This window comes from Panthera pardus, unplaced genomic scaffold, assembly GCF_024362965.1.
Source record: "Panthera pardus isolate Hobbes unplaced genomic scaffold, ASM2436296v1 HiC_scaffold_11, whole genome shotgun sequence".
Lineage (NCBI taxonomy): Eukaryota > Metazoa > Chordata > Mammalia > Carnivora > Felidae > Panthera > Panthera pardus.
In genome coordinates this window covers 102,887,073-102,913,800 of record NW_026526666.1, presented here as the reverse complement: position 1 = coordinate 102,913,800, position 26,728 = coordinate 102,887,073, and the positions used below count along the sequence as shown (strand labels likewise).

The 26,728-nt window shown below is 54.2% G+C and overlaps 2 long non-coding RNA genes across 2 annotated transcripts; both read right to left on the bottom strand.

Annotated features, from left to right (window-relative positions):
• Positions 1–3,591: 3,591 nt before the first annotated feature.
• On the bottom strand, positions 3,592–26,102 carry LOC128775917 (uncharacterized). Its single transcript, XR_008420900.1, has 3 exons — positions 25,197–26,102; positions 24,373–24,494; positions 3,592–5,065 (listed from the first exon to the last, which is right to left on the bottom strand). It is a non-coding gene; the product is annotated as an uncharacterized LOC128775917 (long non-coding RNA).
• Positions 10,101–13,984, bottom strand: LOC109274010 (uncharacterized). The gene is made up of 2 exons (XR_002083382.2): positions 12,437–13,984; positions 10,101–11,806 (listed from the first exon to the last, which is right to left on the bottom strand). It is a non-coding gene; the product is annotated as an uncharacterized LOC109274010 (long non-coding RNA).
• Positions 26,103–26,728: the final 626 nt, after the last annotated feature.

Below are 26,728 nucleotides of genomic sequence, written 5' to 3'. Positions count from 1 at the left end.
TGGGAAGACGGGATTCAGGCAGACCTGCCTTCAAACTCCAGCACCAGCTCTCACTGCCCATGTGAACCCGGCCGAGTCCCCCCTTCCTCATCTGAAGACGGACCCATCAATGCCCGCCTCCCCACAAGTTGTCCTGGAGATTAAACAACACGATGTAAGAAAGCATTTACCCCAGAGCCTGGCCTAGTGAGCGCTAAATGAATACCGACTGTTCAGATGAAGACAGCACTGCCCACAGCTTCTCCATCCTTACCAACGGTGATGATCGGCAGGAGCGTCTCCTGGTTAATAGGGCTCTCTGGCCAAGAGGACATAGTAGGGCGGTTGGCTGCTCTCCGCAACAACACCAAAACCCCAGCGTTCTCATAATCCCAGTTTGTAGCCCTCTCAAGCCGCAGTCGGGAGTAGGCCAGACAGCCCTTTTGAGTCTCGTCCAGGCGGTGACTCGAACTCCAGGCTCCTTCAGTCTTGCGATGTCGTCTTCAGACCTCTGAGGTTGCCAGGAAGGGCACGTGCAAACGGCCATGGCCAGGCCTGAAGGTGGTGTGCACCACTCCTGATCTCATCCCATTGGCTAGGACGCCGTCAGGGAACCCCGATCTAACCGCAAGGGAGGCTGGGAAGTGCAGACTTCATGTGTGCACAGGGAGAGGAAATGCAATGGATCATCCTCTAACAGGCTCAGAGGATTAAATCCGAGATCCTTTTTATTTAATCGTTGTCGTTTTACAGTTTTCTTTTTCTCCCTTCTTTTTTCTTTTCAGTTTATTTATTTTGAGAGAGAAAGAGAGAGCACAAGCAGAGGAGGGGCAGAGAGAGAGAAGGAGGGAGAGAATCCCAAGCAGGCTCTGCTCAGTCAGCTAAGAGCCCTACACGGGGCTCGAACCCTGTGAGATCATGACCTGAGCTGAATGAAATCAAGAGTCGGACGCTCAACTAACTGAGCCACCCAGGCGCCCGTCTTTTTTTTTATTCATTTATTTATTTTTTAATGCACACAGTCTTCCTCTGTAGTAATAGTCCAGTCTTTCTCTGATGACTTCAGGGTTATCCGATACAGTAACGGAGATACATAAAATGTTTTAGATTTGCCTCTATGAATACTGACAGCAGTGTATCCATTCTATGGGGAAATTTTTTATCAAAACCTTGATACAGACATTTCCCAGACGTTTTCAAGAGGGGAAGAATTGGTTCATTCAAATGTTATTTTTGCTCCAATCTAAATTTCACTTCGAAATTTCATTTAGAAATCAGCCATATGAAGACCTCATTTTACTTTTCAGAAAGCTAAAACCAGGAGATCAGGTGACCACAAAGAAGCGGCCACATGTGTGTTCCTGGAAAGAGGGAGCATGGCGTGATTCACTGGCCAGCACACCTGGACAGGCATCAGACTATCTCTGCAGGATCTATGCAGAATATCTCTGTTAAAGTGCAAATATCTAACCCCCCGCCCCCGCCCCCGCCCCAGCGACTGGAGACGGGATCAAGGTAGGTAAATAGTGGCACACTCTACCCGTGTTTCTGGGGCTCAACAAAGTGTGAGAACCCACCACTGTTGTGGAAAGTAAACAGCCTTTTGGGACTGGAGAGTCCTGGGTACCAATCTAAGCTCCCGCTCCGATAAGATGGGCTCCCTTGGAGGAGGTATTAAACTTCCCGAATCTCAGCTTTCCCATCCATAAAATGGGGGTGATACTTCCCCCCATCGATTATTGAGAGGAGTTAACAAGACAACAAAGCACTAAGTTCAAAGCCTAGCACACGACAGGAGCGCAGTCACTGGCGGCTTCTGTGAATGAGAATGATCTCCGCACGTTGCAAATGTCCGTCGGAAATCAAGTTTCCAACTCAGAAAGTAAGGGCTGTAACGCTGATCTGCTTTTACCTCAAATGTGCCAAAACATCCAGGGTGAACAAGAAAGGGAGAGAGGGACACAGAAGGCTGCTGTTGAGTCTCTGAATGCCTTTGGGGCGGGTGGGGGGTCGCCATGAAAGCAGAACCATTTCGAAGGAAGCCAGCGAGGTGGTAGTGAGAAAGGGGTGTCTCAAAGCACCCCGAAGCCAACCCGCTCCCTGGAGAGCTGCACAGATAGAGAAAAGCAGCTCCCAGCCAAGCTCTCTCTCTCTGCGGGGGGGTGGGGGGGGCTCTCTCTCTGTAGGGGGGGGAGCGTCTCTCTCTCTCTCTCTCTCCCCTCTCTCACTTGCTCTCTCTCGCTCTCCCTCTCTCTCTCTCTTCCTCTTGAGAGGAAGTCTCCCCCAAAGCAGTGTGAGGAAGAGGGGAGGATGAGAGGGGAAAGTTCCTCAAAGGGTGAGACAGGAAAGGCTTAGAAAAGACTTTGGGTGGAGAAGCCAAGCCCAGATGCTGCTCTAAATGACACCGACTCCAGACCCCCATGCAGAGAGAGCTTGAGTGACCAGGAGAAAACCTCAGCAGCTCTCTCTAAACATGCTGACTTCCCTCCTTAATGAGAGAGGGAGGGAGAGGTGGGGAGAGGGGGAAGGGAGGGGGGGCAGGGGCGGTGAGGAGGGGAAGAAAAAGGAAAGAAAAACCACAACACAAGCTGCTCTCAGGTGAAAGCCAGTATTTGCCGCAGATAAAAAACATCATTTTCGCTTCCCGAAGTTTCTTTTTACAGTTACCCTTCTATTTTTGAAAAGCGGATTCTGGTGTTTCATTTGGGACAATGATATACATACATTTCCCTTTGGAAAGAAATGTATTTAGCTGAAACGCCGAGTCCGTCTGAAGAATTATAATGACGATACGGTACCAGTATTAACCGGATATGGCCAAGACTGTGCAGAAGGTCAGAAACGACTGAGGTTTGGGTCGGGCTCCCCACGCCTTCACCCGACAGGTCAGAAGTCTGGACACCTATGGAGCTTCCTTTGCCCACACACCTTACGCTCTCGGGTGTGACTGGGTAGCATTGTTCCTCTAAGTATGAACCCCAGCTTTCCCAATGACACTGGCAGACGTATTTTTCATCCCAGCCCAGTGGCGAAGTCTGAGACTCAGGTCTGAGGGGTCGGGAGAGGATGGCACTCTCTGTACCCAGAGCCCAGCCGGCCAGAGACCCACAGGCGGCACACCAGGGCTGCAGCCGCCACCAAAGTTTTGCTGTGCTTGTCTTTGCCTCCTTAAGTGTCTCTCTTGGGGCTCTGCAGGGAGGGGGCTGCTGGGCCAGGGCAGAAGGCAGGGGTCCAGGCTTCCTAACCAGTATGCTGTCCTAAGAGCTCCCATCCCCCAACTCGACACCCTGTGTGACCGGCCCTGTGTCAGATGCCTCTGTGGATGTCTCATGTAAACATACCCACATTCTCCAAATCACGTTCAAGTGGCCTTGGGGTGCCATGAATAGGCTCATCTTGGTTGGAAAGTTGACCAAGGAAGAAGAAAGTCGAAAATGCCTCCATCAGCTGCCCGATTTTCTTTCACCAGCAGGGTGGCCAGCAGCTCTGATGTCCTTGCTTCCCCGATCCATCAAAACGAGGGCTTCATGGGAACCAAAGGGTCCCTGTCTCCGTCCAGGGGCCGACCTACACAGGACAGACACCTACCCACACAGACGCATCCCTCCCAATAACACCTCCCTCCTTTCCCAGAAGCCAGAAGGCACGGGCTCCCCTTAGAGACGGCAAAATCAGCCACCCACCTTACAGGGCTGTTTCCTCCGTATCTTTATGATGGGTCGGAACTTCACATGCGCACATTAATAATTAAAGCGTATCCCAAATTTGGGGAAAGGAAATATGATGACCACTCAACTCGCCGATATCCTGCGAGAGCATTTCCTCAGTCTGCCAGGGCATCAGATTCTCTGGGGAGCATAGCTTTGTTTCCCTAACAATGCACAACAGCCAGGAGCCCAAGTATTCCGCAGCCCTGAAAGTTAGGGGTTTTAACCTGTAGAAACCGGCAAAGAGTAATGGTTTTATGTTTCCAGTGGAGAAAATGGCCCCGAAGGTTATCTTTTTATTGCTCTGTAGGCCATTAAGTGGTCTTGAATCTAACTTAGCAAGCTTATTTCAGCTCATTTCAGCTTGCCTTTCCCCACTGACTTGCCCCTGACTTGTTCTTCAAATCAGCTACTTTTAACTTCCTGCTAGCTCATTAATTCATCCCTTACTAAAGTCAATTAAAGTTTAACATGCTCTTGTGCATATGTAGGAGAATTTTGTCTTCAGCAATGCAACGAGGTAGAACTAGTATTTGTAGGACAGATACGTCAACAATATCAATAATTATAATAAACAAAACCCAGCATTTGTTAAATGCATATTCTCTGCCAAGCAATGTGCTAGGGCCTCTATAAATATTATCTACTTTAATCTTCATATAAGTTCCAGAGAGTGTGTAATATGATTGTGCCCATTTTACAGACGATGAAAAATGAGGCACAGAAAAGAAGTAACCAAGGTCACGCCTCCAGGGGAGAGAGAGCCTTCAGAGCCAAGCTATGGGCCCCGTGCAAAAAAAGAGTCAAAGACACGCTTGACAGGATACGAGTGACAAAATCCGCATCCCGTGAATTTATGGCAAACTTGATAGGTCGCAGAAGCTCCCAGTGCTAAGGAGTGAGCAGTAGCTAAGATGCTGACAGCAGTCCGGCCCTAACCTCTTACCTTCTGTCCTGAGTTTTAGGGGCCAACTTCCCCCCTGCTCCGGCAGGGTGGGAGATCAGGACAACGTGGTATGTAGCCCATGCCACCCTTTGGAAAGCGCAGTGTCCAGGGATTATGGGCTGTGTGTGGCCACGGGGCGCTGGCTCTCTCCATCTGTTCAGAGTTGGAGCACGCCTTCCTGGACTATGGAAGCTGCAACGCTAAGAACTACATTTCCCAGAACCCTTTGCAGCTTGAGTTCAAGCTGAGCTGTAGATTCCACCGATCACATGCACCTGTGCAGGACTTAGGCTTGACCTGAGCTGGGTGGGTGAGTGGGCCCGCCGGCTCCTGGGCAGCTTCCTGTCCTTCCACCTGGCCGGTGCATTCCGTGGCGGACTGTCTTTCCAGGACACTCAGCTCGAATCTCTTGTTTCCGGCCTCCCGATGGTTCCTGAAACCATTTAATACCCGATAGTGAATCCCTTTACACTTCAACTAAGTGAAATAGATCTTTTCTCTCCCACTGAACGCTGAGCCTCACAGGAACCGGCACCAGAAGTGGAATCTCAATTGGCTAGGGGACCCGACTACGCCTAAAGGGAGCGACGGATTTTCGGGCCCCTGAGGATAGAGCTCGGTGGGGAGAGGGAGCCAGTGATGCGATTGCCCTGGGATCTCAGAGCAGCAGCGCTCATCCCCCAGAACCCAGGGGGTACGGTGACCCCAGTGAGCGGCCCAGCCAGAATGCCTACCAGAATGGCTTCACTCCTAGCGCTCGCTGATAGCGAGCGATTGATCACGGAACCCCGGGGCTAAAATAGGTGGCAGCCTGCCTCGGTCCTGCTCGATCAGCCCTTCGGGCCTGGTGAACAGGAGCCTGACCTGAGGCACTGCAGTAGTTACTGCCCCATTGCAGCCCCGAGCCCTCTGAATGAAAAGGGGGCCGGGCCCCCTGGGGGTCGGCACGTGTATCTGCTGCGTAACAAACCACTCGAAAACCGAGTGGCTGAAACACTGCTATCGCTCATGAGTCTTGAAGTCAGCTAGGAAATTCTGCCTCTTAGGCCAGGCTCAGCTCGTCCTGGCCAGCCCCTCACGAGGCCTGGGGCCTCAGCCAGCTGGCCTATCTCTGCCTCCTGTGGCCTCTCATCCCCGAGGAGGCCGGCAGGGCTGGTTCCAATGGAGAAGGCGGGGTTGCCAGGGAAGGAATAGAAGCAACTAAGGCTTCTGAAACCCTTGGCCCCGAACTGGCACAATGTCATTTACACTACATTCTGTTGACCAGAGGAAGTCACAAGGCCACCCAGATTCAAAAGGAAATAGTCTCTACCTCTTGATGGGAGTTGCCGCAAAGTCACATTGCAAAGGGATGTGCGCACGAGGGACGATGGCCCTGTTTACAAATGGCCTCACACAGCCCCACACGTGTGTCCCGTCAAGCTTCTTAGCCTTCCCCAAAGGGACCGGTGCGCTGCCCACGCAGGAGAGAATACCCAGCCCTTGGGCGTTCTTGGACATGGCTTTGAGCTAAGGATGATCCTGAGACCCCGGATCCACTGTGGCCCCGTCAGCATACGGGCCCGGGGAGGCCACAACACCCTGACACTTGAGCCTCAGCTGTCTCACGGTGAGCCCACAGGCTCACCAACCACACCGGCTATTTCTGCACTTTCTGAGAGTGCGGTTGGGGGACACAGGCACGGAGACTGGCACAATCCTACACGGGCCCCAACCCACGCAGCGAGAGTCGTTATGAAAGGAAGGAGCAAGGCCGAGGCTCTGGGACTACCGTTTCCTCCCCCAGAGCAAATGAGAGCCACCCTGCCTCCCTGGAGAGATTCAGGTCCCGTGTCACCATCAGAGACATATTCCTATGTCTCCTTGTCACACCCCCATTAGGCCCACCTGATGGATCCACGCAGAACACAAGTGGGTCTCAGAGCAACCAGGGGCCATCACAAACTTGCTCACGTGGTGACTGCAGTCACTGCCCCAGGGTGGTCCCCTTGATGGAGTGCCTGATACTTGGCTATTGACCTGGCACGTGCTTTTTCCTCTGTCACGTTTAGATCCACTTTGCTGAACCCTGACAAAGGCAGCCACACAATGTCATTGTCGTACCTGGAGCTACATCAGCTCTCTGTCTCAGAGTCCTAATTCCATCCATAGGGGCCTTCATCACCCCCAGGGCCCCCTAGGGGGTGCTGGTGTCCTTGTATGGATGACCCCATGGCAACAGGGTCTCAGAGCAAGAAGTCCCGGGTAGACCTCTTAAACCTTGCTAAGACCCAGGTGTGCCAGAAGGTAGGAGATAAACCTCTTGAAAATTCAGGGACCTGATCCGGGGTATGTTCCGATGTCCCCTCCAATGGCGAAAATAAAGAGGTTGCTATACCTTGCCGCTTCCCACTAAAACAAGGCACAGGCCCCCCTCTCCCCCGTGCAAGACTGGGGCTCACAGCCAGAGGAAGCTCGCTAGCTGGTCCGGGCTGTGGCTCGAGCAGCATTTCCTCTTGGCTCTTAAGATCCTTGAGATCTGGCAGGGCTCAGAGTGTCTGTGGCAGATGGGGAGACTGTATGGAGAATCAGTGTCTGTCCCTTGGGTTTTGAAGTGAAGTCACAGCCTCTTCAGCAAACAACGATTTCCTTTAGAGACAACTGTGTCTCAGTTGCTATTAGACGGAACGGAGACTGTACTTCTAGCCAGGCACAGATCCCTACAGAGTGCCCAGGGACCCAGTGTCACCGGATGGGATCCCACCCCCTGGGCCACACCAAGCAGCAGCCCCATCTAAGGCACAAACAAAAGACCAAGGCCAGCAGGTCCTGAAAACCCAAGATATCGCATCAGGAGGCAACTCACAGCTACTCCAATGGTGCGGCCACCTCTCCTTCCACCCACCCGGGGGTCTCCCCGCGACCAGCCGACTAAGGAAGGAAAAGCCTAGTCTGCAGCCTCTGCACAAAATGCCGGCACTGACCAAAAGCAGATGTCGCTGTGCCAAGGCTCTCCCCCGGGAGGATCCTAAAGTGGGTTGGCAAAGGGAAATCTTCCCTGTGGGCAGAACCCCAGCAGCACAGCTGATTTTCCACTGGGTCCCAGAAAGAGAAATGAGAGCACACAGGCCCAGTGAATGTGGGAACGTCTAAAGGTTTGGCCGAGGGGTTACACCTGGGAAGAGAAAGGGTAGAGGAGTGTGGGGGCTGGGCCTCTCAGAATGAGCCCCGGTCCCCACTGCAGGGGAGGCTCTCGAGAATCAGGTGGACCAGCCAACCCATTCTGCAGATGCCAGTGAGCCTCTGTCCCCGGCCACCCCCATGTGAGCTCATCGGGCTCCCGGACACAGAGACGTGGAGGCAAGGATGGGGATTATGGGAAATGTCAACGGCCCACTCTCCGCTCCCAAGGCAGCTCCACCACCACCCTCCCAAGTGCAGCAGAAGTGTCAGCTGAGCCCCGATGGGAGCACACCCCCTGGGGAACCAGGCTCTTTCCATCAAAGATGGGAAAGCCAGTTGGCCTCCCTGGAACAGACACTTATCTGGAATACAGATTTGTTTTCCCCGCTCACCATGCTTCTGCAAATCTATAGACCTGCCGACTGCCTTCCGTGCCACCTCACACAGCGTGGCTCCTGGCAAAGGAACTTGCCACACACACACACACACACACACACACACACACACAAAAGGAGGCGATGGTGTGGCACGTGGAATGCACCAGTCTTACCCTGCACCTGTCACCCAGAAACATGGCATTCCAGAGTAATGGCGTGAGATAGGGGACCTTCCAAAGACTCAGTCATGGTGCTGGATAGAAGCCGGTGACGACACATCAGGGTGAGCGCCACCTTGTGGGATGCGGGGTGAACTCTGAGCCCACAAGTACCCTGCAACACTCCCCCAGGGAAACACTGGGTGTAGGCACCCGATGACTGTTTGTTTCGTGTCTGCACAACTCCAGGCTCTGCCAGTTTAGAGGCCTTGGTGCCCTAAGGAAGACCTAACTGGAGGACACAGCAATGCATCCGATGAAGAGAAAGGACCCCTTGGCCATCTGGGGCTCATCGTGCCACTGGATCAAGAGAGAACGTTGTCCGGGAAACTGATGCTGAAACTCAAGGCTGCTCACCTCAATGGAGGTAGAGGGAGTGTTCTAGACGCCACACGATTTGGGGAGCTGCTTCCTGTTACTGGAGTGTCTTGTGATGGGGTTGATCGAGTCTACAGTAGCCCCACAGTGGTGGGACCACCAGGAGCTCAGAGCCAGCAGGGATAGAGCTGTGAGTCAGCCTCCAGGTTGGGAGCCTAGCCCTGCAGAGGCGCTCGCTGAGGATCAAAGAACAGGGAACAGCAGTGGAAGGAAAAGTTACAAACACCGACGAGATGGCTGACGGGCCAGTTGCATAAAGAGAAGGTGTCTTGGGTTTCCTTTTTCCCTCTCTTTGCCCTACTACTTTAAATTGGGTGGGTGGTCAGTGGCTAATTTTAGAATTTGGTGGGACTTGGGTCCTCCTTTCGGGGAAGGATGTGGACAGTTGACTTTTATGACAGATGTCTGCATTCCATCATGCAGGAGCAGCTGGTCGCTCATGTTGTTTGCTCTGGAGTTGGCATTTGGGAAGGAGTAGGGTCAGGGGATCTTGGCTGCAGAGGGTAGACCATGAGATGCCTGAGGCCCGCCTGCTGGTGTCTGTTTCGGCCTCCTCAGGGCTTATTCTGCAGAGACTGGGCGGGGGGGGGGGGGGGGGGGAGGGGGGGGAAACTACCTCTCCCAGAATCCCCTGCAGCCCACCCCCAGGTGTGGTCTAGGCTCTACCGTCAGTGGAATGCGCTCCCATAAGGCGGGCACGACCCGAGCTCTGGGGAAGGGTGCAGGGATGTGCTCCACTGGTGGGGCTCAGAGCAGGGGCCTCTGGGTGCCAGAGCCTGCAGTAGTATCAGGGGGCCCCAGTTTAATGGAAACAACTTCCTGATCGTACCTCAGAGCTCACACTGGAATCTGTTTCTTCAGCGTCCCACTCCCCGCCCCCAACAGTTTAAGAAGCCATGTAATACTCCATAATAAACCTCTTTCTGCAACAATCATGGGGTAAAATTCCTTCTCTGTGAGTGGACCCCACAAATCTCTGGGATCTTCCCACACTAGTGTGCTGCTCAGAAATTGAGAGGTGGGGGCGCCCAGGTGGCTCAGTTGGTTAAGCGTCTGACTTCGGCTCAGGTCATGGTCTTGCAGTTCGTGAGTTCGAGCCCCGCATCGGGCTCTGTGCTGACTGCTCGGAGCCTGGAGCCTGCTTCAGATTCTGTGTGTGTCTCTCTCTGCCCCTCCCCGGCTCACCCTCTGTCTCTCTCTGTCTCTCAGCAATAAATAAACATTAAAAGAAGAAGAAGAAGAAGAAGAAGAAGAAGAAGAAGAAGAAATTGAGAGGTTGAGTTAATTGAGGGGTGATGATAGATTTAGGGTCCTGAGAAAGAAAAGGCACGTGTGGATTTAGATCATTTAATTCTTGTTTCCCTACTTAGGGTTCCTTCCTTTGGGTTCCCTACGAATATTTTAATGGCAAATTATCAGCTTAGAAAAGACACAGACATTAGATTCTAACAAAGAAATCTTTGAGTCCTTGATGTACAGGCTCTTTGGGCATCAGATTCACAAACCAGATCAAAGGTTAAATTGAGAAGCAAATAAGTGGTCTTCTCTACTCCTCCTCCCCCACCTGCCACCTCCCAGCACCCACCACAGGTGCCACAGGATCCGCCTCCCTGAGCCAGGCCTCATCTACACTTGGCCACTGCCATTGTCCTCTGAAGTCCTGCCCAAAGAATGGCCAGGGCTGGGCAGGAGCCCAAGTCCCAGAGAACAAAGAGAAGGAAAACACCAGCGCTCGTGGTCCATGACAGAAACTATTCTGACATCTTTCGAAACACAGAGGATGGCTTCCTCGATGCCTAGAGGCTTTTCCTCCAAATGACAGTGATTTTCTTCAGACGAGGGATCCTGGCTGAATTAAAGACCTTCTCAGTTGGATAGAAACACAACTTAAACTTGCTCAACCATCCCAGGGGACCTTTTTGGCTCATGTCACTGACAATTCCAGGACGTGTCCGAAACAGCTGACGCCTCGCACTGGAATGATGTCATCGGAACTCAGTTTCCCTCTGTATTGCTCACTTCTGCCCTCCCCACCGGTTTCGCTCCCAGGCAGGCCCGCTCCTGAAGCTAGCCCGTGACGATGTAAGCCTGCATTCAGCTGGGTTCAAGATCAGAATAAAGAGATTTTCTCTTTGCAAACAATTCTAGCAAGAGTGCCAGGATTAAAGCTCCTTGAGTCAAGGGGAGTCATGCATTCCGTTATTCTGAGAGCCCAAAGCCCAAAGGAAAAGTCCAACTGATTAGGTCTGGATGCCATCTTTACTCCCAGAACAGGGTCACGAAGCAGGGAGGGGGCGTCTAGTCCATACGACCCCCCACACGCAGAGTAGAGAAAGGAATTCTCCCCGCCAAAAGAAAAAATAAATGGAGGGAGGGGAGTAAATGCCAGACGAGCAGAACAACAGATGTGCCGCCTCTGGCTGGCCGGAGTGGACCAGCTCTCCTTCAGAAGGGAGAGCAGGAAGCCAGAACTCTACACAAAGTGGCGGCAGGCCGGTCAGTGCAGGGCAAGCATCCCAAAGAACAAGCTAGTCTGGGTAGCCTCTGAGAGCAGGACGGCGACTCTGCAGGGCAGGACACATCCAAGACCTCTCCAGCACGTGGTGCCCGCTCTGTGAGCAGGGCCAGAGGAAACACTCCAGTGCCTACAAGAACAGACAACTCTACAAAGCTCCGCTGCTCGAAGTGAGCGCTGCAGAGGCCACTCAACAGGGAAAATGGCATCAAATAAAATGTTCCCCAGAAGGAAGACCAACAGATCACCTTCTTCTTCCCAGGCAAAGATGTCCTTCTTGACCTGCTCCTAGACGGGTCTCCTTTTGACTTCTCTTCCCAAGAGTGGGGCCGGCCGGGCACTCAGCCACCCCCCCCCCAACCCAGTCCGTCCTCTTCAGGGAGCTTGAGTGCAAAGGCCCAGGCACAGGGCCCAGCGCAGGGTGATACAGGCCATGAAAGGTGGGGGAAGTGGGGGTCTGCTCAGCACTCAATGTCGGAGGCTGGAGGCATGGCTCGCTTCTCCAGAGTTCCCACAAGAAGACCCTTGGGGTGAGAGAAATGCAGTAGAAACGCATAGGTCAGGCTGCTTGCTGAAAGAACTCCTTTTGCAAATTATTCTATGCTGTGAGAAGTCACCCCTATCAGTCTCTGTGAAAAGGATTCGTTTCCCAAGTGGGGCTCCCTTTATTATAAAAAATCATCGTTGCCAAGTAATATCATCTTTTGTTGGTCACCAGGGGCTTTTATGCCATCTGAAGCTCAGAGAAATCCTGATAGAGGGTGGCCGTGCTGGTGGCGGTGGTAGGGATGTGGTTGGTTAGGGTGACAGGGTTGTGCTGGGCGGCAGTGGCTGGGGAGGTGGTGATGGTGGGTGACGATCGTGGTGGTGGTGGCCGGGGTAATAGTGATATGGTAGCAATGGCGGGTGATGGGGACAGTGACATCAAGAGCATGGTGATGGTGGTGACAATGATGGTGCTGGCAGTGACGCGGGGGACAGATCGCAACGGTGACCATGAGGCGACTTCCACTTTACTGATAATGAATGTGACTTGAGACTCTTCAAGCTCACAATGTTTTGTCCAAAAGAGATGAAGTTTATTAGCTATGCTCCGGCCCAAACAGCAACTACCCAGGTAGGGCTGTTTCAGTAATGTTTAAACGATCAGGTACCTCATTTCACTTTAGCCGTGCATTTCACGAACTTCCTGGATAACTGAAATGCGCAGGACCCGTGTTTGGTCCTTCCGGGAGCTCACTCTTGGAACCCAGCTGCCATGCTGTGTGTGTGTCTGCTTCCACACCTGGAGGGATTGCGAGAGGGCAGAGAATTTTAGCCTGATTTTCCTGGATGTCAGAAACTCCTTGAATGTCCTGAAAGTGCTGGCAAAAGTGGGTGTTAAGTGCATTTCTGGGAGAGGGGGCCACATTTATTAGTTATCTAAGACAGCATTAACAAATCGTCTGAATTTAACAGCTATGAACATTTATTATGTCACAGTTTCTGTGGGTCAGGAATCTGGGAGTGGCTTAGCTGAGTGGTTCTGGCTCAGAATCTCTCTCGAGGCTGCAGTGGGGCTGTCGGCTGGGGCAGCAGCATCCGAAGGCCGTCCTAGGGCTGGGCTGAGAGCGGCCAAGCTGGCTCACTCACATGGCTGTTAGCAGGAGATCTCCGTTCTCACCGGCTTCTGGCAGGAGACCTGGTCTTACACCATCTGGATCCACTTGAGTAGGGACTGCACGAGTGTCCTCGCAGCATGGCAACTGGCTTTTCCCAGAGTGATCCAAGAGAGAGCGAGGCAGAAGCCAGATGATTTCTGTGACCCGGCCTCAAAAGTCACTGTCTATCACTTCTTCAGTATGTTACATTACAGTCTGCAGAGGCTAGCTCTAGGTAGTGTGGGCGGGGACCGCACGGGGGTGTGGATATCAGAGAAGACCAACTCAGGGGCTGGCTCCCATTGCTTTCGTCAGTCTCAAAAAGGCCCTGACACCTCAAAAGGGTGTCCTTCAAATCTTGAGTTCCAGGGGTCTGTTGCTACCAAGGACCCCCTCTGCTTCCTTCAGAAATGGCACCAACAGGAAAAGTGACAGTGGCTAGAAATGGGAGCGTACATTCTCTCCTGACCTGTCCCATCTCCAGCAGGTGACTAAGAACAGGGTGGAAGAGGGACGAGGAAATGTCGGTCTTATTCTCCCATCTCTCCCGTCAGCCCCCTCACTGCCCCAGAACAAGTCACCCACACACCTTCCACTCGTCCCAGCACGTCCCAGAAAAGTCAACGGCCCTCTCTCCCGTCAGAGCATCTCTGCGGTTTCAAGACAGGCTTCAAGGCAAAGATGTAGGGATGTCTATATGCAGCTCCCTGAGAGGAGGGCTGTAAGCCCCATCGTGAGAAGCATGGCCTTGGAGGTGGTAGGTCTGACTTCTGACAGCGGGCCCAATGTCAATGGCGATATGTATAGGGCAAGTGCCTCAACCTCCATGAGTCACCTTGTGTCCTCTCAAGATCGTTGGGGATCATTTCAATAAGAAAAATGAATTGTTATTACATGCCCAGGCCTTTCCCAAGTCCCTGACATGTTCCACCTCCTCTGGCTCCTGGCATCAGCCCCATTTTACAAGAGGGTAGAATGAGGAGAGGCAGGTTACGCTCAAGGCCACCAAGTTTGCACATGGCAGAGCCAGAAATGAGACCAAGAAGTCTGATTCCAGAACCTGAGTCATTCGTTAATCGCCAAATGAGCCCAGAGGCTGTAATAAAGATGGTGATGGGGCTGCTGCCGCTAACGATGTGGTGGATGGTGATGCAAACGTGGTAGCCTGAGGCAGGACCTGCCTGACAGTGATGATCATGATGGTGGTGGTGGTGACGATGGTGGTGGTGGTGATGGTGGTGATGATGCTGATGATGCTGATGATGGTGATGATGGTGATGATGGTGATGATGATGATGGTGGTGGTGATGACGGTGGTGGTGGTGGTGGTGGTGGTGATGATGCTGATGGTGATGCAAACATGATAGCTGATGCTGATGATGATGATGATGATGTTGAAGAGGGTGATGATCATAATGGTGATGATGGTGATGATGCTGATGATGGTGATGATGGTGATGATGGTGATGCAAACATGATAGCTGATGTTGATGATGATGATGATGATGTTGAAGAGGGTGATGATCATGATGGTGATGATGGTGGTGATGGTGATGATGCTGATGATGGTGATGATGGTGATGATGCTGATGATGGTGATGATGGTGATGATGGTGATGCAAACATGATAGCTGATGTTGATGATGATGATGATGATGTTGAAGAGGGTGATGATCATGATGGTGATGATGGTGGTGATGGTGATGATGCTGATGATGCTGATGATGGTGATGATGGTGATGCAAACATGATAGCTGATGATGATGATGATGATGATGTTGAAGAGGGTGATGATCATGATGGTGATGATGGTGGTGGTGGTGATGGTGGTGATGATGGTGATGATGGTGATGATGGTGATGCAAACATGATAGCTGATGCTGATGATGATGATGATGATGATGTTGAAGAGGGTGATGATCATGATGGTGATGATGGTGATGATGCTGATGATGGTGATGGTGATGATGGTGATGCAAACATGATAGGTGATGCTGCTGCTGCTGATGATGATGTTGAAGAGGGTGATGATCATGATGGCGATGATGGTGATGATGGTGATGATGGTGGTGGTGATGATGGTGATGATGGTGATGATGGTGATGATGATGATGGTGGTGGTGATGATGGTGGTGGTGGTGGTGGTGGTGATGATGCTGATGGTGATGCAAACATGATAGCTGATGCTGCTGATGATGATGATGATGTTGAAGAGGGTGATGATCATGATGGTGATGATGGTGATGATGGTGATGATGGTGATGATGCTGATGATGGTGATGATGGTGATGCAAACATGATAGCTGCTGCTGCTGCTGCTGCTGATGATGTTGAAGAGGGTGATGATCATGATGGTGGTGGTGGTGATGATGGTGGTGGTGGTGATGGTGGTGATGATGGTGATGATGGTGATGATGATGATGGTGGTGGTGATGATGGTGGTGGTGGTGGTGGTGGTGATGATGCTGATGGTGATGCAAACATGATAGCTGATGCTGCTGATGATGATGATGATGTTGAAGAGGGTGATGATCATGATGGTGATGATGGTGATGATGGTGATGATGCTGATGATGGTGATGATGGTGATGCAAACATGATAGCTGCTGCTGCTGATGATGATGATGATGTTGAAGAGGGTGATGATCATGATGGTGGTGGTGGTGATGATGGTGGTGGTGGTGATGGTGGTGATGATGGTGATGATGGTGATGATGATGATGGTGGTGGTGATGATGGTGGTGGTGGTGGTGGTGGTGATGATGCTGATGGTGATGCAAACATGATAGCTGATGTTGCTGATGATGATGATGTTGAAGAGGGTGATGATCATGATGGTGATGATGGTGATGATGGTGATGATGCTGATGATGGTGATGATGGTGATGCAAACATGATAGCTGATGCTGCTGCTGCTGATGATGATGTTGAAGAGGGTGATGATCATGATGGTGGTGGTGGTGATGATGGTGGTGGTGGTGATGATGGTGATGATGGTGATGATGGTGATGCAAACATGATAGCTGCTGCTGCTGCTGATGATGATGATGTTGAAGAGGGTGATGATCATGATGGTGATGATGGTGATGATGCTGATGATGGTGATGGTGATGATGGTGATGCAAACATGATAGGTGATGCTGCTGCTGCTGCTGATGATGTTGAAGAGGGTGATGATCATGATGGCGATGATGGTGATGATGGTGATGATGGTGATGATGGTGGTGGTGATGATGGTGATGATGGTGATGGTGATGATGGTGATGATGGTGATGATGGTGGTGGTGGTGATGATGGTGATAATGGTGATGATGGTGATGATGATGATGGTGATGCAAACATGATAGCTGATGCTGATGATGATGATGATGATGTTGAAGAGGGTGATGATCATGATGGTGATGATGGTGATGGTGGTGATGGTGATGATGGTGATGCAAACGTGGTAGCCTGGGGAGGAACCTGCCCGATAGTGGTGATGATGGTGATATGGTGGTGATGATGGTGATGATGGTGATCATGGTGATCATGGTGTTGATGTTGGGGATGACTGTGATGATGGCGGTGGTGGTGATGATAATGGTGATGATGATGATGTGATGGTGATGCAAACTTGGTGGCCTGGGGCAGAACCTGGCTGATCATGATGATGACAGTGGTGGTAAGGGTGTTAATGAAGCAGGGGAAAAGACAAGGTCCCAAGACAGGGGTGGGCTCTTAGGCCAAGATGACCAGGAGAAGTTAGGGGACATGTTAGGCAGGAGACCAAGGTAATGGGTAAAATTAGGAAACTTAACAAGGGGAACAGAAACCCAAGGCAGAAAAGAAATGAATCGTGTTCAACTCTTTCACTTCCCAGATGACCAGACCAAAGCCTAGAAAGAAAACCCACTGGTCCAAGGTTACTAGCCTGCATCAGTGATCAGGCCCAAGCCCCATACCCCAGCTCCTAGTGAGGAGTTAATCACCCAGCTTTTCCACAAACTGCTGAGTGCCAACATGATACCGGGTCATGGGTGGGCTTCCATTCATATTTGTTGAATTCCCACTGACTTACAAAAGTTCCCAGCATGGACCAGAAATCTGGAAGGATGCCAGGCATGCAGCCAGCAGAGTACCCAGTCTTGCTTCTAGGGAAGACTGAGGGGTCCTCTAGGGCCCCAGAAAGATCCTGGCAAGAGGCAGAATACCCCAACAGAGCCTTTCTGACAACCACAGGTACCGTCTCAGGAATGGGGAGTGGATGTCAGGCCACCCAGAGCTGGGCTAGGCCAACCATCAAACCATAGCTGCTGACCTGATCCGCTGCCCTCCCCACCCATCAGCTGCTGACTGTAGACCCCCTTTCCAGCTACGGAGAGGTCTTAAGCTATCCCCAGGGTGCCAGGAAGCCAGCACAAGGAAGACCTTAGGCTGCAGAAAAGCCAGGAGGCTGGGGGGTGGTCAAGGCCGGCGATGCTGGCTCCCTAGCCAGGGCCGCCCAGCTGCTCCATCCCTGCCCCTGTCCTGGTCTCCAGGCCCTCCCCTGTCCACTGTCCAGCCACCGTCCTCTCTGCCACCGAGGAAGGCCAGAGACCTCAACAAAACTCAGTGGTGGACTCGGGCCAGGAAACCTGCAGGGCTGTCTGGAAAAGAGAGGACTTACTGCCCAACCGGCTGCCCTAGCCTCCCCCCCTCCCTCACTGGCCCCGGCCCAGGAGCCTGCAGAGCTGGCTGGCCCGGTGCCTGGTGTGAGCCAACAGCGCCACCATCAGATGCCAGCTGGGAAATCCTCCCTCCCCCTCCACCAAGACCCACCCTTTGAACAGAGGCTCAGCACCAACAGCTTGCCTGTGCCTCGGGACCCAGAGCCGTGATGGAGTGAGGGCCTTCCTGTCCAAGTGTGTGTGGAGAGCTACTGGGGAGCCTGAAAGATCACATCCGCCCTCTCCCTCAGCGGTTCTCGGGCTGGGGCAGCCATGCTGGGGCTGAGGATAACGAGCCAGGCCATCTCCAGGCACTGCAGGCCCAGCAGAGACGAAGGCAGACAGACACCGGCCTGCGGGCAATGACAGTAAAAAGAATAAGGAACATTGCCTGGGCTGCCGGCTTGATATTAGGGATCCTCCCTGGACACCCACGTCCGAGGCAGCCACGGTCTTGTTCCCTGGGTCCTCAAGAGGGATTGAGGCTCAGAGGTGTCAAGGGCGCTCCTGGCATCATCCCAGAGCTGGCAAAGCCGCACGGGGGCGGAGGGGAAGCTCTCACAAGGTTGCTCTGCCACCTGGACCCCAGTCACGAGGGACGTCTGGATTGGCAGCTGCTGCTCAGAGAGAAGGAAGATTTTAATATTTCCCCCTGCTTTGGCCTTCAGATGTGCCCTGGGGTCATTCCTGGTGACCCCAGGGTGCCCAGAGAAGATCAGGGGTGCATGCACCTGTCAGGACCAAGCTAGTCTCACAAAGGCCCTTCCAGGGAATAACCCTGGATGAATCCATTTTGAGGTAACATGTGGCTAAGCCCCACCCAAGATGACCAAATCCTAGGTTTTCCCAGAGGTGACGGTAAGAGGGCCTGGTAAAGCGGCAACCAGCACAGGGTCTAGCACGTGGAAACACCCAACGTGACCACGCTGCACGATGGGTCTCTCTAGTCCCAAAGAGGGCTGCCTCGGGCTACCCTGGGGCTTCGCAGAGGCGAACGGAAATCCTACAGGCCCACACAGAGGCAAATGCCACAACACAGCACAATGAGAGTTCGTGGCTCAGGCGACGCCGGGGATCCTGAGTCATTGGACTGCAGAACGACCACCTTAACCGGCTGTGGTAGAATTTGGAATTTCCTGAGTAATAGAACCATGTTTTATTCTTCATGATGAGCCCCTTTCAACCCTACAGGAGTTTACCCTAATGAGGTGACTCTTGGTGGACCTCTAGTAGCTTCTGGGTGGGGGCCGGTTGCCAGGGAAACCAACCCAGGGATTAGAGGGTTGGAATTTACACCCCACCCCCTGACCTTTGGGTTCAATCACCAGCGACCAATGATCTAATCAAGCATGGCTTCATCGTGGAATCTCCATAAAAACCCTAAATGATGAGGTTTGGCAAGCTTCCAAGGTGGGGAGCCCGTGCAGGTGTGGGGAAGGCGGTGTCCACACCCCCCACCCCACCTCGCCCTATGCATGTCTCCCATCTGACTGTTCTGAGCTGTATCCTTCAGGACAAACCAGTAAACCCACGTAAAGCACTTTCCTCAGTGTTGTGACCTCTTCAAGCAAATTATCGAACCTGAAGAGGGGGTCGTGGGAACCCCCAATTTATAGCCAGTTGGTCAGAAGTACAGGTGGTCTGGGCCGTGTGACTGGCCTCTGGAAGAGGGGACAGTCTGTGGGACTGACCTCTTACACTGTGGGGTCTAATTCCAGGTAGTCCGCGTCAGAATTGAACAGAATCCTTGGACACCCGGCTGGGGCCGGAGGATCAGACGGATTGCTTCAGAATGCTGACGTGGCCGGTAGGCAAGCCCGATTCGGAGTCCCCTGACCCACTGACAGCTCCCTCCAGGTGGCACCCATGTCGCCGAGGGTTCGGAACGGCCGTGTCGGAAATTCAGTTTCAAACGCGTTTGCCAGTGTCCCTCGGGAGCATCCCCGTGGGGGCACCAGGGAGGATGGGCCTGAGGTTTGAGGGCTTTCCCGCTGGGTCTCCCCTGCCCTCGGCTCAGCCGCACGAGGGAAACACCGGGCTTAGCAAGGACCGCTTCTGAGCCCAGGGGAGGCGGGCATCATCCCGTATGTCTGCTCGTTCCAGCTCAAACACAGCCCTCCTCCTGCGTCGTTACCCACCCCGAACTTCCTCCCCCCACACACACACTGAGCAAGTGAAACCCGGAGCCTGGGCAGCACCCCAACCTTGTCCCTCTGCCTCCCGGCTCCCGCCTGGGCTGCGGTGGATGGTGTGTGATGTCTGAATGGGCCGATGACATTGCTTTTTTCCCCAGATCACAGACTCGATCCACAATCCAGCCAGACCTGTCAGAAACCAACAGCTGGGGCCGGTGCAGAGAGAAGGGGTGTCCCCATACCATGCCCCAAGTCCACATCCAGACCAGGATGACGGAGGTAGCCTCAGTCGCCCCGAGGTACAAGAGGACAGGAAGAAGGTCTCAACATCCTTGCACAACCACCATTTTGTTAACGTGACAAAGATTCTGTCTTTGACCAAATTCTACAGGCTCCTCTGAGCCCTTTACTTTTTTATTTTTTTTATTTTTTTTAATGTTTATTTGAGAGAGAAAGAGGGAGAGCAAGGAAGGGAGAAAGAGGAAGACACAGAATCCAAAGCAGGCTCCAGGCTCTGAGCTGTCAACACAGAGCCCGATGCAGGGCTCGAACTCACAACCCATAAGATCATGACCTGAGCCGAAGTCGGACGCTTAACCGACTGAGCCACCCGGGCGCCCCTCCTCCGAGCCCTATTCAACCAGGCCTTGATTTTGACTTTCCATGTTCACCTCCCCACCGTCTAATTTGAGTAAGAATCCTGCTAGGTCAGTCTAGCCAGAATCCCCTACCCTCCATATCTGATGGGGTCCCTCATCACCCGCCATCTCCAGGGGGTGTCTGATCACCCGGGTGTAGCCCGCGTCTCCCTCACTCCTGCTGTTTCCTCCTGGTGATTTTCCATCCACTGCCCCCACCCTTCTCGGTGGCTATAAATCCCCACTTGCCCATTTTGTGCTCTGAATTGAGCCCCACCTCTCCCCCACCGCAAAACCCCACCGAACCTATCGCGGTAGCCCGCCCCCGGCGCAAAGCCTGCCTTACTTTGTTCTTTAACTAGTGTCACTGAGTAATTTTTTTTAACCAAACCTTTGGGAACGTAGAATGCCTGAAGGCACGCCAAGCCGCAACTTGGCACGGAGAACCCCAAGTTTAGAAGCGATTGCCCGCTCCTTCCTGCCAACACTTAGCTGTTTGCTTTCTCCCAAGCAGCCCAGCCCCGAGTCCCACTCGGCGTGGGCATCACAAAGCTGCGTCTCAGGCTGTGAGCTCACGACGATGGGGCTGGGGACGAGGGGGAGGGATGTGGAGGCAGGACGCACATGGCACTCACCGAGTGGGGACAAGATCTTTGGTCTGCGGTGTCCCCTATGTCCAGGGCCCAGAGTGGCACCTGGCACAGAAGAGGCGTTCAGACATCACTCAGTGGTTGAAGGGAACAGACAAGTCTCCCTGGGTACACGGCTTCCGAAACACGCAGGTGCACAGTGGTGCAGGAACGGTCAGCTCCCGGAGGAGAAGAGGTGCACACGCCGGCTGGGTGCTATGGCGTGACCTCTGGCCGTCTGCGGCAAGGAAAGGCCTCCGCGGGAACTGGCTGCTCACGGTTCCCCGCCAGGCCAGGGAGAGCGCCCCCACTCTGTCTTCTCGGAAACCTAGTTTCCGGGCCCCCCAGGCCCGAGCCGTGAAGGGCCAGCTGGCCCGCCCAGATGGAGTCCCCGACCGTGTGCACGACAGCCCTCCCTCCAGGAGACAGACGCGGGAGCCTCCGCAAGAACGGGAGGGTTCCCACAGTGACACAACGCCCCTGGAAAGGCAGCCTGGCTCCGCCCTGGGGCCCCTACCGCGGGGTCCTGGACACTCAGCTCCATTTCCAACCCCAGGCGCTGGCCGGGCTCTGGGGAGCCACCGAGGACGTCACTGTCCCCGAGGGCACTGGCAAGCCCTTGTCCCTCGGCAGCCGAGCCGAGCTGAGCCATTTGCTCAGATTCCCTGTCAGGCGAGGCGGCAGGGCCTCAGGGAGCTCTGAGAGCCGGGTCTGTGCCCAGCGGGGGCGGGATGTCCCCAACTGGCGCAGCCTCACCCTTCTGCCAGACCTGTCCCCGTCAGCTTCCGGGGGGCTGGATCAGGCCCTGGCCTCAAGCGGGGGCGGGAAAGGGAAGCAGAGCCCAGGGGAGGGGGAGCCAAGCACGGGGTCGTGGCCCTGGCCCTTGAGTCCCTGAGGCTCACGTGTGGGGTTTCCTCCCCCAAAGCCTCTGCAAGATCCTGTTCACATACACGCCTCCCGCCCGCTCCAATACCCCTTACTGGAGCTTACCCCGGCTCCAGCAGGCCTGTGGCCTCCTGCCCTGCAACTCCTCCCCAAAACTTTCTTATTTCATTTTATTTATATTCAAGTAAGTTAACATACAGCGTAGTCTTGGCTTCAGGAGTAGAACCCAGTGATTCATCTCTTACATATGACACCCAGGGCTCATCCCAGCAAGTGCCCTCCTTAATGCCCATCACCCAGGGCGCCTGGGTGGCTCAGTCGGTTAAGCCTCCGACTTTGGCTCAGGTCACGATCTCACGGTTCTTGGGTTGGAGCCCCGCATCGGGCTCTGTTCTGACAGCTCCGAGCCTGGAGCCCGCTTCGGATTCTGTGTCTCCCTCTCTCTCTGCCCCTCCACCGCTCACGCTCGTCTCCCTCTCTCAAAAATACAGAAAAATTTTTTTAAAATTGCCCACCACCCATCTAGCCCATCCCCCCACCACCTCCCCTCCAGCAACCCTGAGTTTGTTCTCTGTATTTAAGAGTCTCGTATGGTTTGCCTCCCTGTTTCTATCTTAGTTTCCCTTCCCTTCCCCTGTGTTCATCAGCTGAGTTTCTCAAATTCCACACATGAGTGAAAGCATATGATATCTGCCTTTCTCTGACCGATTCATCGAGACAATATGGTACTGGCATAAGAACAGACACTCAGATCAATGGAACAGAATAGAGAACCCAGAAATGGACCCACAAGTGTATGGCCAACTAATCTTCGACAAAGCAGGAAAGAACATCCAATGGAAAAAAGACAGTCTCTTGAGAAAGCGTTGCTGGAAAAAGTGAACAGTGACAGGCAGAAGAATGAAACTGGAGCACTTTCTTCCACCGTCCGCAACAATAAATTCAAAATGGATGAAAGACCTAAATGTGAGGCAGGAAACCATCGGAATCCTACAGGAGAAAACAGGCACCAAAAACATTTTTAAGCCAAGCCTCTGCTTACTCCTGGGAGCAAGGAGAGCTGTTCCTCTGGTTAGCCCCTTCCTGTCGAGCCCCTTTCTGGAAGGATCTGCCCCACTCCTTCCCCCCACCCACTTAGGAGAGAATCTCTAACCGGCCCCCACTTCTCCCCGCAGGCAGCCGAGCAGATCCCGAGATGCAGTATTGATAAGCCCCTTGTTGCTGTGAGTCCAGACAGATGCACCCAGCCAGGCTGTCTGCCATAGAGAGCCAGCTTCCAGCCCCTGCATCCCGCATCCCGCATCCCGCACCCAGCCCCCACATCCAGCCCCCGCATCCCGCATCCCAACTGAGATCCTGGCCCAGGGAAGCCAGGTTCCTCTTTGAGCCTTGTTTGATGTCTCATTTTTTCCCCTGGGCTTGCAGCCTGCCTGGGGCCCAGAAAGCCAAGTCTGGGCCCCCACCTTTCAGCACGAGGGCAGAAAACAGGATAAAACCACACAGAAAATCAATTCGCTTTCGGAACCAGAGAGGACAGCTCTGTCCTCCCCACCCCTGCAGAAGTCCTGGGGGAGCCTCGCAGCCCTCTCCTCCCTCCTCAGCCTGCCCCTGCCATCAGACCCCAGGTTCCCTGGGACTTCGTCTGCAGCAGGGCCAGCGGGACAAGGTGAGGGAAGGGGTGAGGGCAGCGGTAGCCCAGGCTGTGAGAGATGCGAGTCTGTTGTCAATCAGCCCCGTGTGGGGTTGTCGTAACGGCAGCCCAGCTAGGAAGGGGCATGGGAGTGATGGAGGGCAGTTCTCCATTCCGATTAGCGTGCCCTATCTACAGGACCTTTTTCCAGAGTGTGTCTGTCCTCATTCTGAGCACTTACATATCCTTTCCTCTACGAAATGAGCGTGGCCAGAATAGTCCAGGTTTAGAAGGAATTCTTTCAATGCCCTTACTTAGCAAATAAGTTAGAAATTCCAAACTGATTCTCTGGCATTTTTTTAAGTTATTTTTATTGACCCACGACATCCAAAAGTTAGCAGTTCGGGTGCTGAAACATCTCCCCCCACCCCGCCCCGAGAATGGCCCACCCAGGAGCCCCTCAGCGGCCTAGTCGTGGCGTCTGCCTGGCTACCAAGCTTAATCGCTGGCTTCCATAGAGCCAGTTAGTTGAGCAGGACCAGGCTGGTGCCATTAATTCTGTCCTAAGTGGTCACACAAGGCAGTGGCTGGGTAGCAGAGGGGGAAGCTACGGTTGTAATTTCCATGAGCTGAGCTCATGCGTGTTAGAGAATTAAAAATAAAATTAGGAAAATTCTCTTCAGAAGCAAGCCAGAGTCAAGCCCACCCCATTACATTTCATTAAGTCTGGACCACTGATGTGTCTCTGCGGAGACATGGACACGGGTGGCCAGGTAGGACACAGCCAGGGGGGACATTTGCCAGAGGCTCTGAGCCCTGCGCACAGGCGCTGGGGACAGAGAGCTCACCGAGGCGACTCCAGCGTGGATGATTCCAGAGACTCCCAGTCCCGTCCATCCTGGGGAGGTAGGGGGCGAACGTGCTGCCCGTGAGTTCATCTCACAGTCTCCAGAAGCTGATGTTCCTCCTGCTGGGGAGGGGACAGTAGGAGAATGACAAGCGGGAGTGATGTGCACACAGTGTCGCTACCGGGGACAACTCCATCAGCCAGCCCGGACAGCACAAAGATCACACTGGCTCCTTCCAGGTGGGTGCCCGTGGGAGACCCCGGCTTCCCCCCAGTCAAGCTGGCTGGTCCCTGCATTCTGGGGCGGGGGGATGTGTCCGTGGGTCCAGTCTGCCTGTGAAGAGACGGGGATGCTCCAGGCCTCTGGGGCCGCTGCCCTGCACTCTCTCCACTGAATTTTATTCTGGGGGCCACGGCCCGAGAGACCCCAGCCAGGACCCCTTGTAGCCAAGGTCGAGCGAGGCCGGGGCCACCAGGCTCAGGCCCAGCATCCTGGCCTCTCCCTCCCAGAAAAACCAGGCCTCTCCCCGGCCCGGCTGGCGTCCCTGCCCCACACCCCTGCACGGTTTCTCTCAACAGACAGAATTTGCACACGTAAAACTCACCCTTTTAAGGTGGTTTTCAGCACATTCACAATGGGGTACAACATCACCTGTACCTAGTTCCGGAACACTTAATCTTCAAAAAAGCCTTGGCAGTGCTCCCCACTTCCCCCAAATTCTAGGCAACCACTAATCTGCTTTCTGTCTCTGGATTTGCCTATTCTGGACATTTATGTGGAGGGAATCAGATGCTACGTGGCCTTGTGGGTCTGGCTTCTCTCACTCGGCACCACGTTTTCAAGGCTCTTCCGTGCTGTAGCTCATGTGAGCGCCTTGTCTGTCTTTCCACGGGACGGATGGGCCGCCTTGCTGTACCCGCTGATGAAGGAGGCAGCTCCCGGACACGGTCCCCATCAGGCTGCACCTCTGATGGCGCGGAAGTTCACGGTTTAGTCGAAGCTGATGTCGTGAGGACAGGCTACCAGGCTCGCCCGGGATCCTGGAGGCAAGACAGGCGGGCGGCCCCTCGTAGGTATGGGGGTGCCTCCCGCACAGAGAGGCTGAGGTTTCAGGCAGGGCAGTGCTGGGCCTGGCCGGAAGGGGGTCCGGGCCGAGATGCCAGCCACCAGAAAGGCCTTCACGCCTGGACTGTGCCTCCTCACCCCCAACACCGGTGACATCAGCAGACCGGCGCTCACTGCCCACCACCGTGAGTGACACCGTCCCTGCTCCCCAGGTCCCCATGCTGCGAGACGGCAGGAAATGACCACGGGCAGCACCCAGAGGGGCCAAGCTGGCTCCTGCCAATCCACTCGCTTGTTGCCTCATTTTCTGGCAGATGAGAGCGCCGGGTCTCGGGAGCTCAGGACCCCGAGGCCAGGAGTCTACAGTGAGCCGTCCAGCCCAGGATCCCGGGCACAGGCGGGGCTGCTGAAGGGAGACGCGCTTCCCGGGGGAGTCGCCTTGCTTCCTCCTGTGCGCGAGATTCACGGCCAGCAGCGGCTGCAAATCCAGGCTCCATTCTGATGCTCATTAAGTGCCATATGTATTTATGAAGAAAAGGCCTCGCTAATTAAGGCTGTCACCTCATCGCTTTATGGATCTCACCCAGGCTGAGTGCAGCCGGGCCTTAATTACCTGCTAAGGTGGCTGAACTTTCACAGGAAGCCGACTGCACTGAACAGCACCCCCTCCCCTCCGGCTCCCCCAGGTAACAAACCCCTGACGCCAAGACTCGGGGCCAACACAGCACCCAGAGCGCGTCCTCTCCCTGCTCCAGACTCCAGCCCCACCCCCGCCCAGCTGCGGTCGGTAGAGTGGGGGTCCTTACACCCCACCCCCTGCCCGGCGGACCGTGGGGCTCAAGCGCTCTGGGCCCCATCCTCTCCGATTCGGGACACAGCCAGTCCCCCAGCGCCTGGCTGTGCTGGACGGTGAGCCCGAGGGTGGGCGGACCCCGCTGTGTTCTCCCCACCCCCGCCCGTCTGCCTCAAATGCTCTTTCCTACCCACCCACACACCATTCTCCCCTCTTAAATCTCAGCACAGGCTTTTTTCCCTCTGGAAAGACCCCTGCCAGCCCCAGGCCTGAAGCCGGGCGAGCAGCCCCTCTCTCTGGGTTCCCCCAGCCCCACGGTCACCTTGAGAGCCACACGCCCCCGTCCAGGAAGCATCTCTCCTACTGCTCTGTCCCCTCGGCCGCAAGCACAGAGCATCCCGGGGGCGCCGGAAGTTTCCCCTGAGTGGTCCTGGCCAAAGCCAGCACTGAAGGCCATGCTGTCCCACCAGATTCCCCGTGGCGAGGGTTCTAAAAGCC